This window comes from Mercenaria mercenaria, chromosome 7 (assembly GCF_021730395.1).
Source record: "Mercenaria mercenaria strain notata chromosome 7, MADL_Memer_1, whole genome shotgun sequence".
NCBI classification, from domain to species: Eukaryota; Metazoa; Mollusca; class Bivalvia; order Venerida; family Veneridae; genus Mercenaria; species Mercenaria mercenaria.
In genome coordinates, this window is record NC_069367.1 from 50,527,203 (window position 1) to 50,542,017 (window position 14,815).

Genomic DNA, 14,815 nt, shown 5'->3' on the forward strand with positions numbered 1-14,815 from the left:
TCAGATTTTTCCAGGTGTCATTTTGGCGTCTTACCAAATAAGGTCTCAAATTTTTCGTCGCAAAACCCAGGCTCAAAGCCAAAGGAACTCGCAACACCGGTTAAAGGTTCGAAAACATTCGAACTGAGTTCAAACTCTCCAAAAGGTTTACTTTTTATTTTGGCCTTACTTTGAACATAAGTGTGACGCAAAGAAAATATATCTTCTTTAGCGAAAGACTTCAAACAAAAATTTCCTTCGGTCTGCAAGGCTAGCATTTGGACTGAGATCTGGTTAGGGCATTCTTTTCTTCTATTTTTATTTCACAGAAATTAAGCATACTGAGAGCGGAAAAGGTTCAAATTTGTAGAAAGTAGAAGTCTCCCCACAAAGAAAATACTTTTGGGACAATTTTCGTTCGTCCGTACGCAATATATCAGCTATTCATGTACTATAAAGATGCCTCTTAAAAATAGAAAACTTCTAATTTCAACAGACAGTAGAAAACAACTGTTTCGAACTTAATATAATAAGTACTGTACAGTAGACCTTTATCTAAACGAATGAGCAGGTATTGTTCCTTCAGAGGGGTATTAGTATTAAGCCATGTTATTGGATGTATTATGAAGATCAACACTAAAATAGAAGAAATAAGTTATAGACTGTCTGTCTGTGTGTCTGTCTGTGTTCGTCCGTCTGTACCCATTATAAGACGTTCTAGCGCTTGTAAGCGGTAAAAATCCAGGATTTTCAATCCGTGTTTTTCCGTTTAAATTTTCCCCAATTCTATAAAGAAGGACAGGATAGAAATATCTTAAAGAAATAACATTTATTAATTAGCTAGAGATGTTTTTAATTGATATGAAGAATTTTAAAGTCTTATCCGGCTCGATTCCGTCGGTAAAGTAATGGGATAATAAACTTTAGATTTTTTTTCGAAATTTGGCACAGGGTCAATGGTGACCAGCATTAGGTTGTTGTCTTTACATGTAACCAGACATAAAACTACATGATCATACCATATATATAAAAATATTGCAGCACGGGGTCAACACAGCACGAAAACATAGTGAATGTTTCATATTTTATGAAAGATAGATGCCGTTTCCAAACTTTTATGGATTCCGTGAAAAAGTCTATAAGTTATGAAACAGTAGAAATGGGCTGAAGCAAAATACGAAAAATAATTCCATACTGCGCATGCTCTAACGGAACGCACCAGAACGATATTTTCACATTTGGCGCCAGAACGACAGAACGCCAAGACGACGTTTTTTAGGGAGCCGTTTATAAGTGTCGTTCTTCCGTTCTGTCGCGTTGCATTCTTCGTTATATCGTTTTGGCGGGGGCGCCAGAACGAGAGAACGAAGCAACGCCAAAAGAGGAAAACGTCGTTCTTTCGTTATGGCGGGGGCGCCAGAACATCAGGGCCCAGTTGTTCGAAACTTTAACTGGCCGTTAAACTAACAGCCTGTTAAATTTTTGATTCAAAATATTAGGCATGACGGGAACCACTTGTATGAATGTTTTAATTTTACTGTAAAGATGTTTAAGTATTTATATTTGTTAAATTATAATATGTTTTACTAAGTCTTCTAAAATGTCAAAATGTAACTATAAAAGTTAATCGACTGTTAGCTTAATCAACTGTTAAAGTTTCGAACAACTGGCCCCAGGACGACACTGGCAGAAATCAGCCACCCATAGGGAGCCGAGCTCATCGTCCCCCCAGATAAAGAAAAGAGATATACACCATGTACACGAAAAAAGACTGGTCCATGGTTTTCGTATATTTTTGATGTTTACAGATGAGTAAGTAAATTTTTTTTCATGAGCACAATCCCTTGCAAATTGCTTCCTTTAAAGAAAACAACAAAATGTGCTCCCCGATAACTCGGAGGTGCCTTCGACGAGATACAAATATGGTGACAGTACAATGGGGGCAGTACAGGAAAATATGTCTATTAATTTACACGGAAGAGACACGCAGATTAAAGGATTAGTTTTCGCTTTATCTCTTTTACTTCTTTTTTTTTTTTAAGTTTTATTTCTCTTATTACAAAGTGTGACATAATAACAACTTTAGGTTTGGGTGCGCGCATTACAAATACATTTATTCTTTTACCCTTTGAACATGGTTTTATCTTATTTTAATCTCTGTTCATTGTACTAAATACTGTTTAATGCCGTAAAGAATTAATTTGTTCATAATACGTTATTTAAATTTATGTTCTTTCACTTACTGTCTATGTTTACGTATTTAGGATGAATTTAAAACATGTATTATTATGTTAGAGGACCATATGTAAGACTGCTGTAGCCAAATAGTTATCCTCTTTAAATTTAAAGGTTATTATATTATATTATTTTTATGGTAAAAGTAGATAAAGCTCGTCAAATTAAGGTAATCTAAAACCAAAAATGAACACTACATGAATGGAAACGATTGAGAAAAAAGTTCCCCTAAAACGGTTCCCCCATGCGATTCGAACTTGTTTCGTTTAGGGTCAGAAACCCTACTGCTCACCAACTGCGCCACTCCGCATTTGTTAATCATATTATTTGTTAAAACAGTATTTATTGAGAAAACTGCACATATCACAATAACATGAATTTTGTATATAATTGGGGTTTGAAAACAAGTTTTCAAAAACTTATAAATCATTTTGTTAATATATAAGTATGTTGTATACAGTTTTAAAAACGTATTTAAAAATTGATTTAAAATTTTTCCCGTCAGGCTTAGGGGTCAGTGACTAACAATAGTGAACATATTTAAGAGGCCCCTCTGTAGGAAATTAATCTTTTTTACATTGAATTCGAGGAATCGACCCAAAAAAGCATTCGACACCCTCTAAAAGAAACTAACGATTTGTAAACTGTAGGGCCAAATTTGATAACACTACTTGTCGTTCAACTATTCCAACAAAAGTTAGATTTTTTTATGATTATATACCGAATAGATTTGGAAAATTAGGAGCCTTGTCAATATATCAAACATGACAAACAACTTTATCTAACATTTCGAGTTTTCTTTTTTCAAAATTATTCCACAAAATTGAGTTTGCATTGTCATAGAAACGTTTCCACCGACACTATAATGACCCTTTTAAAAAGGGAGATTAATTAGAATATTACATATGATAAAACCGTAATAATAATAATAATAATAATAAACTGTATTTAATAAAGATAGCAGAAAAAGTGTAAATACATTCTAATATGAAAAAGAAATTTTACATGTACTTATTTCAGTAAGAAATTTTCAGTTAACAAAAACAACAGCAACAAATATTTGTATATATAAAGAATAAAAAAAAAGTGCATCAATGATTGATTAATTAAAAAAGCGTCCCCGTTATGCCGACAATACTTACATAATATATGAAAATTAAAGAGAATAACGTGAAACAACGGCAACAAACGTAAACGGCGTATATGAAAAAACGCGAAGAACATATGTTTCAGCATTGGACTGTAACATGAACAAATGTTAAACTTTTGGGAGGTATTTTATTCCAAATATGTAACGCTGAAGTACGAGAACGAATCTTTCGAGGTTTATACGCAAATAAGATGTTTCTGGCCCTTTGGTCGTAGATCATGCAACTCATTTATTATATTTCAGCCATGTAGATAGGCACCATGTAATATGCATATAGCTTTGTTAAAACCCTCACTGCTGTGGGGACATTTTACCCTGTTTCAAATTCTAGTGTAGGTTTACCTTATTGGTATGTTAAGAATATTCTCGGCCGCTCGTTTTGGTATTATTTGTACTATATAACATTTTGTATCTTTTCCCAAAACAGTACCACAGTAATCGAGAATGGGAAGGATATATATGCATTATAGTACAGCAATTTACTTCTTCGTTTTGATAAAAGATAATATTATTCAAAGTGCCACTTTTACATACATTGTCTATCAGAGCATGCCAGTTAAGTGTATAAATTCCTTATTTCTTTGCATATTTTCTAGCTTTGTGTCGTTTATCTTTAATTTTAGATCATCTTTTATTGAAGAACCGATTATACATTTTGTTTTTCTTCGGGTGTAAGGACATGTTGTTTAAATTGGCACTGCTCAGATAAGACTTGAATTGGTGTATTTCCAGAATAATGGTATAATATCAACTATTCAAGTAATATTCATGGTGGGCAAGATCAAACGCCAGTTTTCTTAAATCAGGGACAATCGTTCCCATTACTTTTCCACTATTAATATCTTTGATCGGAGCATCAGTTTGGCAAACTGCAATACCATGACAAAACAAGGACAAATACATCATCATCATCATCGTTATGATCAAAGAAGTATTTTTATAGCTCTTTGTTATTATTATCATTATTATTTAGTTGTAAGTTATGAATCACTTTGAACTGGATGTCAGGGCGCCATACTAATACAATGTACCAGTGCAACAGTTTAAACTCTATATTTAAAGTGAGATGATAGCTTAAATATACCACTGTCCACAGATAGCATTCTGAAAGTATTAAGCATTTGGCATTCCCTCATATCTGTACTCTTAATGTGCGGATCATCTAATATTTGTTATTATCAAACCTGTCCTTCCATCCCCAATAAATCCCCAAAAAATAGGACGCTTTGCGGACGACAACTATAAAATAACAGATCATAAATATTAAGTCATCCCGATAAGCCCAAAAACAAGTAAGCTATCCCCAATCCTTCCGACGGGCCTCACGGCTAAAATCATTATAAAAGATGATTTCCCGCCCCTGCGTTCAGTTTTTGCAGTTATGGCGGCGATGAAGTTTGGCTGTGTGTTTTTTTTGCGTTCTTTGTTTGCTGGGACAATTTTGGGACAGTGGGGGTAAGTAATAATTTTTTTTTACATTGTACTGAGGTTTAATAGGGCCATGCCTTTTTTGAATCAACAAAGTTAAAAATTTCGATCATAAAACATTACCGACCCGCAGACCTTGATTTAGAAATACTTTTTCATGATCTTAGGGTAATCTTAATTGTTTAGCTGTTTTGTACTCCCTTGGAAAAACATAAAAAAAAAGGAAAGAAGGAAGAATCGACGTTTTTTAAAGAATGATAATTATGTTAATAACTCGAAGAAAACTTGATTTTATTATTTTTCCCAGATGAGCTCATAAAAATGTGATAAGTGGTATATTGTGTTTAAAAATGCAGTGGAAAGGTTTCTTAAAAGCTCCGAAATGCCAAATGAAGTGCTGAATTTCAAAAAAATTTCAGGGTTGAGGGGATGCCTCCGGGCCCCTCTAGCTGGTCAGCTACTTTGATGTTTTTACTTGTATATGCCTAACAAACCACAAAAAAAAACATCAAATTATTTAGTGTATAAGGACACATGTTTGTCATAGAAAAGGGGTTTGGTTGGACCCCTCCTAGAAAAATTTGGCCCGGAATCCCACACAGGTGCTAGACACGTACCGGAACCAAATATTTAATTATAGGGCCCATATATGTCTCATAAAATACATATAATAAAGGCCTAGAGTAAAATATTTTGGGTTTCGTGTCTAGCACCCGCGCATGTAATAGACTGTTTGGCTGAGTTTTTTAGAACATTTTATATCTTTTTTTTTGAAAGGATTGGTGAACTAGAACGCACAATTGTGTATTATCTACAAAAACTTATAACCAACGTACCTGTTTTCAAACCCCTGTACTTATACTCTTTTTTAAACCATAACATTTACCTTCAGGCCATGAATGATATAATCACTGGGACTTGCAGGGTTCTTGGAAAAGAGATGGTACCTAAAAAAAATCATCTTATAGATTTTTCAGAATGAAATGATCAGGACGGTAACATTGCCCATCCCCGCGGCTTTCTACATAAAAACTAACATTTTTGGAAAAATAATAAAGATATTTCTTTCAAACTGGTCCCTTTATTATATAATTTTCTTGCCTCCATTTTGTTAAAATTTCTTCCTTTTTCAGATTTTTATGATGCCAAAATTTTGAAGTAAAAAAAAATGTTATAATGCAGTGTTTTAAAACAGAAAAGGGTTCAATGGCTTTCTATTGCCCGAAACTTGTGCGCCAATACCTTTATTCTATACATTTAGGGTTAATACCTTTTTCTAGTGCAGAATGGTTTGAACATTTTTTTACAAGTAATATTTTTCTAAAAAAAGTTGTAAGTGAAAGCACAGTAAAATGTTTACAATTCATGTACTGGCGCAAAAACTCAGAGCATTAGAAAGCCATTGAACCCTTTTTAACTCCACTATTCGAAGAAGTTAGAACAGTCTAGCTATTCTTACTCACCCTGGCGTCTGCGTCACACCTTGGTTAAGTTTTTTCATGCAAGTACATACAGCTATCATTTTAAAAGGGATATAGCTTTAAGAATTAATTTTTTCTTTTTCTAGGTCAATTACCAACCTCACTGGGTCAAGTTCCCATAACTCTGACATGTATTTTGAGCAAATATGCACCCTTTTGGACTTAGAAAACTCTGGTTAAAATTTTACATGCAAGTTTCTATCTCCAAAACTAATGCAGATATTGAATTGAAACTTCACATGTGTCTCCGGGTTAAAAAAACTATTGATAGCAGCAAGTCCCATAACTCTGACATGATTTTGGCCAAATTATGCCCCTTTTGGACTTAGAAAATTCTGGTTTTAAAATTTTGCGTGCAAGTACAAACAGCTATTACTAAAAAGGGATATAGATTTGAATTATTTTTTCTTTTCTAGGTCAATTACCAACCTTACTGGGTCAAGTCTCATAACTCTGACATGTATTTTGGCCAAATTATGCCCCCTTTTGGACTTAGAAAATTTTGGTATGTGTAAACAGTTTAAGTTGTAAATTAATGTTGATATCTGAAGTTGCCTGCTTAATTAATTGTTTGCACAATAAATAAACACAATTTAGTTTTTTTGGGTAGTTGACCTGTAACGAAAAAACATCAAATAAGGTAATCTCTGATATGCTTTTTCAGCTTTTATTCGTTTTTTTTCATGGAAAGCAATGATCGCGAGAGTTTCACCAGAAAATGCTGAAATTGCTTAAAAGTACTTGCAGAGGGCGTTACTCATAACTACCTTAGAATGTTTTACTTGCAACCACTACTTTAAAATGTTCACCACCACGAGACAGAGTGTCATGCGCAAGATCCAGGTCCCTAGGTCTAAGGTCAAGGTCACACTTAGAGGCCAAAGGTCAAATACAAGAATGACTTTGTCCGAAGCATTTCTTCTTTTATGCATGGATGGATTTTGATGTAACTTGGCACTATAATACACCATCCATGAACGAAGTGTCATGCACAGTTCCCTTCTTTAGAATTACCTCCCTTTGTTTTACTTTAAATAGCTTTTATTGTAACTTTTTCATTACTAGTCGTAGGGAAAAATCGAGACCACTTTTCTGTAGTACAACATGCATGCTACATTCAATTTTGATGTGTTTTTTGACCAATCTCTACCTGGTAAAGATTTTTGTGTGGACTTACAATTTTTTTTTTTTTTAACTTCCCTTAGTTTTTACTATAAATAACTTATAATTGAACTGTTTTTAATTGACCCTAGGGAAAAAAACAAAACCACTTTTCTGTGGTACAACATGGATGTTATTTTCCGATTTTAGGTGTATTTTAAGATATCCTACCCGGTAAGGAGTTTTTTTTTTGTGGACTTAGAAAATAAAAGACTTACAATGATTACTAAACAATCAAAAATTTTAAAATTCCATTTTCAAATACAGCTGCTAGAATAAAGAAATTTTCGTGACGGGCATATATTGTGACATTCTCGCACTCGTGTTCCCTGTTAGCTTTCAATTCCTTCTTTTTACAGTAAAAAATAGAAAACAAACCCTAGCAAACTGTTCATGAAAATTATAAAATTAGCAGTAAACCACCTCACCACTGACTTATTCTTTTTTCCACATCTTTAAAACCCTGAAAGCGGACCACAACAAATGGTTCTTCAAAGCTTTCCCCAAAATTAATACTTTCAGACACTAACTTGCCAGGAACTAGGCTCAGTTATAATATGCCATGGGGAAATTTGGGCCCTTCAATTTTAGTGTTTCAGTCAGCGAGGCGCAGAAAGGGAATCAAAATAGTAAAAATAATAATAAACAAATTTAAATGAAAATGATATATAAATTTTCATGATAAACTATGCGATAAAACAGTTATAATATGTAGTGCTCGTGTGTTACCAGGATATATCAGAGCTAGGGGTACATCTCGTTATTTTTCTGTTCACATATCTGTCTCGGCCTACCGGCCTCGACGATATGTGCAGAGAAAAATACCCTCGATGTACCCCTAGCTCTGATATATCCTGGTAACACACTCTCACATATACTATAACTATTTCATAAAATATGAATATAGGTTATTTGTTTGCTCTTTTAAAAATCCTACTGTTTAAGAGAGATCGCGAGTAATGGAAAAAAATCAGTTATTGAGTTAACTTTTTCAATCAGTAAGTAATGTTCAGAAAAAGAATAGTACCTTCTGTGACTTTCCCAAACTTAGAAAATATTTTCTCAAATTCTTCCTCGTCTATATCAAAGTCAAGACCTCCAACAAAAATCTTCCCAGGTCTGTCTTCCATTTATAAAACAGCTACCAAAATCTGTAAGAAATGTATATTCCATCCATCAAGTGCAAGATCAATGAACAGGGACTGCGTTTTGGCCTAAGTAATGGTAACAGGACTGCATTTTAGCCCACAAGTACTGTTATTCGGGAAGATATGGGCTTATCGTTGATACATTGATTGAACAATCTGAGCTCAAAATTTCAGTTGGCTACCTGTATTGTAATGCACGATCTGACTGGACGAGCGTTTGTCTTTTGCTGATCAGATTGCTAGTTACAAAGAAGGTATCAAAAACTAATGTGAAAGATAAATATTTTGCTAAAATATAGTCATTTGTTGGATCTTTGGTAAACGGTGGAATTGCAGACCTAGCTATTTTAATTAAAGTGAATGATAGGTGTAGCCATTTGCCATCAAAATACGGCCGAGTTGCTGGAACAAAGATATCTAATGTCAAACATTCTCTGGCAAATGGAAATATTAGCAGGCTTTCGACCTTCTTATACCTACAGACTTTAGTTTTTTTTTCAGGGTTGCATCACTGATCTTGTTGGGCAGGGTCATTAAGGAATGCCATTTTTTTAAGTGTTGCATCAGGGTCTTAGTTAGTCCCAACTTGTGTCGTTATCACTTTCATTGGCCAGGAGTGCCAATGTCTCGCAATAAGAGGGAAGGTGTGTAGCGGTTCTCGTATCGGGTGGCCTTGTTACCTCAATTGGTAGAGCGTTGGCACGGTAAGCCAAAGGTCCGAGGTTCGAGTCCTCGTCGAGGCTGCACATTTTTCCTGAGACTGTTACACTTCATAGTACAGGAAATAAATATTCTTGTAAAAATAAATAAAATAAAGCTTCTCGAGAAGGTTCAGAATAGTTATCGGGCGACTTTGCGCGAGGACGAATCGACCAAAATAATTTCTCACTCGGTTTACCTTGCGTATGAACCCGTTCCTAAATGATGGGACAAATATCGCATAAAATATGATTGCTTGTTTCGAAGTTCAACCGTTTAGAATAAAAACTGAAGCGTAAAATAGGAAATTTGTACTAATATTCTTTTTAGTCCATTGAAAGCGGAAATGACAATCGCGTGCTATTCCTTGCGCATGCTCAATACTGAGTTTATTTTTAGTATAGATTCATATATTTATAGTTTTACAAATAATACAACAATCCGGTGTGGTCTAGTGGTTAGGATTCCTGGTTTTCACCCAGGCGGCCCGGGTTCGATTCCCGGCACCGGAACATTTTTTTCTTTTTCTGCTTGTTGCTACATTTCTCGCTGTGATAATAAACTTTTCTAAGACCAGTACACAAAGCTTCATGCAAAATGTTTTAGGTTTTTACACAATTTTACCTAGATTCTACATTAATATATGTAATAGATGTAATATATATATACAGCAGGACACCATAGCACTACAGAAGGACCTGGACCAGCTGCAACAGTGGGAAAAGGACTGGCAGATGGATTTCAACCCATCCAAGTGTGAGGTTGTTAGAATAACCAAAAGGAGAAACCCTATCAAAGCCACTTATACCATCCATGGCCATGACTTATCAGTCACTTCCGGCAAGTATCTTGGTGTGACATTAACTGAGAACCTTTCCTGGAATGCTCATGTGTACGACAAGACCAAGAAAGCAAACAACACGCTTGGCTTCCTTCGACGCAACCTCTCAAGATGCCCACAGGGAGTCAAAGCCCAATGTTACAACAGCCTGGTGAAGCCGGTAATTGAATATGCTTCAGCCGCCTGGGACCCTCATACCAGCAGAAACATCCAGCAACTGGAAGCGGTCCAGCGCAGAGCAGCCAGGTTTGTGATGGGGGATTACAAGACCACCAGCAGCACCAGCCAGATGATATCGAACCTTGGCTGGGATTCTTTACAACAAAGAAGATCAGACAGTAGACTGGTGATGATGTACCGCATTACACACGGCCTAGTAGACATACATAAAGACTTGTTCCTCCACACAACAGCACTCTCCACACGTGGTCACACCTTGCGATATGCACTGCCTTTCTGTAGGACTGACACTTACAGACACTCCTTCTTTCCAGCCAGCATCCGATTGTGGAACCAGCTGCCAGAGCACGTCGTCGCAGCCCAGACCTTGGACACTTTCAAGGCAGGGCTTGCCAGTTGTCGCCGCTAGCTCTATGTACAGGGATTTTAACTGCTTTTACCTTTTTTATCCTGCACTGTTGCTCATCTCACAATGACCTTGTACATAGTCTTTTCATACGCGACGATGCTCCAGAGTGAGCCCTGCGTATTACCAGGAAGAAGAAGAAGAAGAAGAAGAAGAAGAAGAAATAATAAAGGAACCGGCGGGCCAATTTTAACAATTTGAACAAATATATTAGAAGAAACACAGATGTCAAATCATTGGTGAGTGTTCGGCAACGTCTGTAAAAGAAATGACCATTGAGTAATTTTGCTACAAAAAAAAATGGATATCATTGGAGGTTGCACGTGCGCGATACAAAGAAATTTAATGTAATAAGAACAACTGAATGCGCACGAGACTTGATCTACAAATTTCAAGATAAAGGGCTATATTCATAGACAATACTCCAACACCACTCATTGAGTACACTCAAATAAATTGCCTAACGATCACGTCTTTACTCAGGAAAGATTCCAATTGTATTCATAAAGGTGAGTGACAGTAGAGTCAACTCCCAAGAGTGAGTGACTGTTGAGGGAGGTCCTGGGTACCCTTGAGTGTTTCTCAAAGGTCTCATAATGTAAGTTTAGCTGATAAATTTACAGTATTTAATTAATTTGAAGGTAAGATAACAGTGTCATGTTAAAACGGAAGGTCATATTTGTGCAAGGTATTTTGGAAAAATATTTTCTTTTCTTTTTAATATATGTTGTTGAGGACGACGAAAACGCACACAGACCCAACAAATTAAAAGACCGTTTAATTAATAAAAACAGTTAAAATAGATACAGAAAATCAAATATACATCTACGAAACCTGGCCTAACGGGGTTTATCAGTCACTCCCTGTAACACACGTCGCAGTAACAAATATTTACATTTCACAAGGCTAGATATCGGTTAATTCATACTGAAAAATATAAACAATTCGTCACGTCAAATTAAATGTCATGAAGAACCTATCATTACTAAATCTCATTGTTAAAATGACAACAGAAACATTTATTTCACAAAAAGATATGAGCCGCGCCATGAGAAAACCAACATAGTGCGTTTGCAGTCTGGTCAAGATCCATGCTGCTCGCTTTCAAAGCCTATTGCATTAGAGAAACTATTAGCGAAGAGTATGGATCATGACCAGACTGCGCCGATACGCAGGTTGGTCTGGATCCATGCTGGTCGCAAACGCACTATGTTGGTTTTCTCATGGTGCGGCTCAGTTATGTGTTTAGTAATTGAAATTTAAAAAAAAAAAATACGCGGGCTGGCATTCAGAAAACACAAATAATTAATAGCAGAGTTAAAAATTCAGTTGTTTAAATTAATTTCAATTTTAGCGAAAATTAAACTTTATATTTCCAAGTATAAATTATATTATTCTAATGCAGATGAGTAGACTGGCTGATGGACGGACGAACGGACGGAAGGACATATTATAAAACAAATAGACGAAGTACGGACGGATAAACATGCAGACGACAATAAGATGACAACTTCCAACTACAAAAATTATGTTTAATCCTCTTAATCCATTGTGTACAGTGAAACCATTACTCGAGCTGTCCTTCCGAAAGTTAAGATTGAGTTGAATTATGAATATGACTTTCGAACTTCACTCACACTCCCGCAAGGTCTACTCGAGGACCACTTGAGTGATACTTACCCAAGTTTGAGTCAAGTGTGAGTTTGAGTAACGACTATGAATATAGCCCTAACATGACAACTTCCAACTACAAAAATTATGTTTAATCCTCTTAATCCATTGTGTACAATGAAACCATTACTCGAGCTGTCCTTCCGAAAGTTAAGATTGAGTGGAATTTATGAATATGACTTTCGAACTTCACTCACACTCCCGCAAGGTCTACTCGAGGTCCACTTGAGTGATACTTACCCAAGTTTGAGTCAAGTGTGAGTTTGAGTAACGACTATGAATATAGCCCAAAGACCCACCACGGCCTAGTGACCTACTTTTTCCGCCCACAAAAACTTCATGAAAATCATTCTTATATGATGTGAAAGGTCACGTGATCTAGGTGCGAAATGGTTGTTTTTTAAAAGTGGGAAAGTAAAATGCGTTTTTTCAAAGATTTAAGGAATACTGAGTAATATTTTTTGTGGATTTTTATGTATTTATGATGGATTATCATGTGAAAGTCGGAATATAATGACTAAAACAAAAGATAAAAAGAGAAAAAACAGAAACAGCAGTGATAATGAGAACAATGGTAGAAAAATTCAAAAACAGAGAGGCCCGTCTGGGGATACGGACAAAGATAGTGATATAGCGGTGAGTGACATTTTAAACTGGACAAATTCAGTGCTTTATGGAGATGATAATGAGGATAATGGTGAAAATAATGTATTTTTGAATGGTAGCGTGGATGTTGTAAGAACTAGTAGTGATCACCCAAAAACAATGGCGGACAAACAAACAGAGCCAACTAATCGTGATATAATGAATGTGCTACAAACCATAAGTGGTCGCATGGATACAGTTGAGAAAAAACTTGGTGCTATTGAGACTTTTGAAAAGAAATGGTGAATTTTGAAAAGGAAATAAAACAGCTGTGGGTGGCGCTAAACGACAGAGTCAAGAAGGTGGACGACAGGGTAACGCGTGTGGAAGACAAGATCGATGATGTGGACGTCGGAGCTGCGTTAATTTCGGAGAAGGTACAGAGTCTGGAGAAAGAAAGGGACACACTGCGTGATGAAATTTCCTATTTAAAATCTCAGTCTATGAGAAATAATCTTATCTTTACCGGGGTCCCTGAAGACAACACGAATGGAAATGAGTCAGCCGAAAATACGGAGCAGAAACTACGCAAACACCTTCAGGACGCTTTGCATATCGCAAAAGATACTGCTGAGAACATCAGGGTTGAGAGAGTACATCGGTCTCCAAGTGAAAGAATTCCTGGTAAAGTGAGGAGTATTGTGCTAAGTTCACATACTTCAAGGACAGAGAAATGGTAAGGAAACGTTGGAAGGAATTGGACGGCACAAACTTTAAGATTTTTGAACAATTTCCGCCTGAAGTGATACAGAAAAGGAGAAAATTAGTGCCAAAAATGAAGGAGGCGCGCCGACAAGGGAAGAGAGCGTACCTGGCCTATGACACCCTCTATGTAGATGGTACTCCGATTAAAGCCTAGGGACACGATGGTGGTGAGATATCCATTCTCTCGTTTAATGTAAACGGTTTATCTGACTATAAAAAGAATTGTACCGATTTTGTAAATCTTTTGAGTTCACATGACATTTGCATACTATATGAAACATGGGCTAATTCTTCAAGTGATATTGATTTGAAAGGTTATGTTTCTCATAATCTCTACAGAAAATTTCAACATAGGAATGCACGAAGAAACAGTGGCGGCATTGCTATTTATTATAAAAGTCATTTAGATACAGGTATTAAAATAATAAGAAATCATTATGATACTATTATCTGGTTGAAACTAGATCGAAATTTCTTTGGTTTAGAAGAAGATGTATATATATGTGCTGCATATATTTGGGTAGAGGATTCTCCTGCTTACAATACTATAAATGTTGATTTGTATGAAATACTAGAGAATGACATATCATATTTTTCAGAATACGGTAAATTGTTTGTAACAGGTGATCTAAATTTCAGAGTTGGCAATAAATATGATTTTATAGTACATGATAATGTAAATAGTGTATACGATGATGCAGATTATATACCAGACAGTACCCTTGACAGGGCCTCAGTAGACAGAGTACATAATAATCTTGGTTTAAAATTGTTAGACATGTGCAAATCTACTTGCTTAAGAATTGTTAATGGCAGATTAGGTGACAGTTGTAAGCATACATTTTATTCACGTAACGGAACATCTGTAATTGACTATTTATTGGCCAGTGAGCGGGATTTCACAACGATCAGTAATTTTACGGTAGGTCAGTTTAATGAATGGAGCGATCATGCTCCGCTACTCTTTAACCTGTATTGTAATAATTTCTCACCTGATTATGAGACACGCACTGATATAAAATACAGATGGGATAATTCACTTAAAGAACAATTTCGTTCAGGTATAATTTCAAAATTGCCAGAGTT

General features: G+C 35.8%; 1 non-coding gene across 1 annotated transcript; it reads left to right on the forward strand.

The window, feature by feature from the left end:
* The first annotated feature begins 9,721 nt into the window (after window positions 1-9,721).
* On the forward strand, window positions 9,722-9,793 carry Trnae-uuc (transfer RNA glutamic acid (anticodon UUC)). The gene has a single exon. It is a non-coding gene; the product is annotated as a tRNA-Glu (tRNA).
* The last annotated feature ends 5,022 nt before the right edge of the window (window positions 9,794-14,815 follow it).